The sequence below is a fragment of the Ailuropoda melanoleuca genome, chromosome 6 (genome assembly GCF_002007445.2).
Source record: "Ailuropoda melanoleuca isolate Jingjing chromosome 6, ASM200744v2, whole genome shotgun sequence".
In the NCBI taxonomy this organism is placed as follows: Eukaryota; Metazoa; Chordata; class Mammalia; order Carnivora; family Ursidae; genus Ailuropoda; species Ailuropoda melanoleuca.
The window spans coordinates 9,858,589-9,862,395 of record NC_048223.1 but is presented as its reverse complement, the minus strand read 5'-3'; positions in this window follow the sequence as shown (position 1 = coordinate 9,862,395).

Below are 3,807 nucleotides of genomic sequence, written 5' to 3'. Positions count from 1 at the left end.
ATATAGAGATATATATAGATATATGTGAGATATATATATATATATATATATATATATATATATTATATATATATATATATGAATATAAAGGAATACTACTCAGCCATCAAGAAGAATGAAATCCTGCCAACTGCAATGATGTGGATAGAGCTAGAGTGTGTTATGCTAAGTGAAACAAGTCAGTCAGAAAAAGATAAATGCCACATGATTTCACTAATATGTGGAATTTAAGAAGCAAAACTGATGAACATAGGAGAAAAGAAAAAAAGGAGAGAGGGAGGCAAACCATAAGAGACTCTTAACTATAGAAGACAAACTGAGGGTTGCTGGAGGGGAGGTGGATGGGGGATGGGCTGATGGGTATAAAAGAGGGTGAGTGTTGTGATGAGCCCTGGGTGTTGTATGTAAGTGATAAATCACTAAATTCTACTCCTGAAACCAGTATTACACTGTATGTTAACTAACTAGAATTTAAATAAAAATTTGAAAAAACAAAACAGAAAAACCCAAAATGTGTCCCCAAAGCAAGACTTCTTTACCCAGAAGGAAATCAATCTCAATCGCTGCCAAATAACTGGAGTTTATGCCTGAGGAAATGGAATTATTGGGCTAATTGATACATAATTTAAAATAAGAATGCTTAAATTCTTCTAGAGGTAAAGGAGGAGATATCCATCAAATAAGAAAAGTTTATATGACATTGATTAAAAGTTGTGAAATAAGGGCAGGTAGATTTTTTAAAAAACAAGCAATTAGAAGTCTTGAAAAGGAAAAATGCAGTAGTTGGAATGTACACTATCTTATAAAGAACATAAACAGAATTTTGAAAATAGAAAAGGACAGAATCAGTGAATTGTAAGAGAGAAAGTGGGTTATCATAAAGGCCACAAAAACAGAATATGGATACTAAGAGACGCAAGGGTAAGAGCAGTGATTAAGCAGTATCACCATTTATCTAATAGAAGTTCCAGATATTGGAGAGGTATTCAATGGTCCAAGAGAACTGACTCATTCTTTTTTGATATTTTTTTTAAAGTTAATTCTCCAGATTTAAAAAGCTCATTGAGTTGCAGCAAGCAAAATTTCCCCCACTAAACACATCATGTTGACATTGTAGAATATCAAAGTCAAGAAAAATAGTTAAGTAAATCGTAAACAGAACCCCTGCAAAGGAGTGGCAATACAAATGACAGAAGGCTTCTTAACTGTGACAATAAATGGCAAGGTAAATAATAGAGCAATATCTTTTTTTTAAAAGATTTTATTTATTTGTCAGAGAGAGAGAGAGAGAGCACACGCACAAGCAGAGGGAGTGGCAAGTAGGGGGAGAAGCAGGCTCCCCGCTGAGCAAGGAGCCCGATATGGGGCTCGATCTTAGGACCCTGGGATCATGACCTGAGCTGAATACAGATGCTTAACTGACTGAGCCACCCAGGCACCCCTAGAGCAATATTTTTAAAGTAGTAAGAAAGTGTAGGCATTATTTTATTTTTTTAAAGTAGGCTTGAAGTACATAAACCTTTCATGAAAGGGTTTTTAATGAGATCAAGAGTTGGTTGCCCAACTGACTGAGCCACCCAGGTGCCCCTAATTATTTTAGAATTCCAACTCTCACTAGAATATTACACAGGCTTGAGGGTGTAATTGAAATATTTGCAGACATACAAAACTAAGATTTACAAACAGGCCACAGTTGAAAAAATTTTAAAGAGCGTACCTTGGTAAGAAGAAAAACGAGGATGGAATGAAGGAGTGGAATGCAAGAACGGAAGGTGAGCAAAGACACTGGCAAAGGATGTTGGCAAGTCTAAATAATAATTATTAATATTCAACAGAAAAAATGAACATCTTGTTGACATTAGCTTTATCCTGAATAATTTATTTCTTTATAAATATGGGGCAAATCTGGCAAAATATATTTTAAAATTAGAAGTTGTGTGCATATCGTTGTTTGTAAAAACAAAACAAAACTAAAAACAAGAAAAAGGAACCAAAGGTAGAATTAGAATTATATCAAATAATGTGGAATAGCAGAAAGGCAAAGATTTGTATTTTTAGGAGTTGCACATCACCACATTAAGAGATTAAATATGGAAGTACAAAAGTCATCTACACATACAGAAAAGTTTGTGTTAAAATTTAACATTAAAAACCCTTAAAGTGACTCAGCAGTTAACTGCCTTTCCCTTTCTACCTTCTCTTCTCAAGTCCTGAGGAGGGCATCCAATTTTTAAGATCCCTGAAGCCCCAAGCCTGATCCCATTTGCTCTGTTGGCAGGTTTCTGTATATACCCAGTGACCCAAAGTTTCCATGCAGCTATTTTATGTATACACACAATTAACTGCCAACATTTACAATAATTTGAGAAAGTCTTTGTAGTCAGTACAAATAGACAAAACAGAAGTCCAAGATTTTTGCATGATTAGAGACTCTAACTTCTTCAACAGGATAAGGGCTATCTACCAACAAGGCGCGCACACACACACACACACAAAATCATGCTTTATGGTAGAATTTAGAAGCACTTGCATTAATACAAGCCACAAGATAGGGATGCCCCCAACAACCTTACTGTTCAACCTAGGATTGGAGTTAACATCCAATAAAAAAATCAAGGACACAAATTTAGGGTTACAGAAGGGAGGGGTAGGAGGATGGGGTGACTGGTTGATGGGTCTTAAGGAGAGCACGTGTTGGGATGAGCACTGGATGTCACAGGCAACTAATGAATCGTTGAACACTACAACAAAAACTTACGATGTGCTATATATATGTTGGCTAACTGAACATAATGAAAAATTAAAAAAATTTTTAAAAAATCAAGGAAAAATAAAATGTAAGAGGATTGTCAAAAAAAGACAGTTTTCGCATTATTTTGGACATATTATTGTCTTTATTTGTTAAGCAAGATAATCTACAAATAAAGCATTAAATAAATCATTTTTCTGAATACCAGAACAACACAACAAATTATTTCTATATGCTAGTAACAATGTACAAAATATATCCAGGATCTTAGAACTATCAAAACACAGAGTCTTTAATTATGAACTTTTCCAGCACAGGAGAATTACATTAAAAATATATTGGAAGAAAATAATGCCAAAGAGTTGGTTCTTTTGGGAAAAATCCCCCCAAACGAGCAATACAGTTATAACATTTGATAACCTTCTCATTAAGAAAAGGAGGGCACATGATCGTGGCTCCTCATTCTGTGTTTGTTTTGTATCCAGCAAACATTTGTCCACATACACCTATTTGTCACATTCCCCAAAAGCATCTCCAGCCACCAAAAAGTCAAAATGGCAAGGCTGTCATAAACGAGTAAGGACACTGGGGCCAAAACTTTCTAAGAAAAAAAAATTTTTTTTTTTTTTTAGTAATTACCCAAATTTCGGAGGAAGAGGTGCAGTGGTAGGGTGCTGGGGAAAGGATGGGTTTTTAGAAAAAAGTGCAAAACTAGGAGAATGGAGCTACTTAAGCGTTACCTTATAGAGAAAACAACCTAAGCAGCATTTCGGATTTCTGGAAGTACACTGTATTTCCAGCAGCATTTCGTTGCTGAGGTGATTTCCTTTCAGATGTTTCGGTTCGCCATTGATCCAATATTGCAATGCAGCTTGCATCAAAAGAGCATCTGTCNGAGTAAGGACACTGGGGCCAAAACTTTCTAAGAAAAAAAAAATTTTTTTTTTTTTTAGTAATTACCCAAATTTCGGAGGAAGAGGTGCAGTGGTAGGGTGCTGGGGAAAGGATGGGTTTTTAGAAAAAAGTGCAAAACTAGGAGAATGGAGCTACTTAAGCGT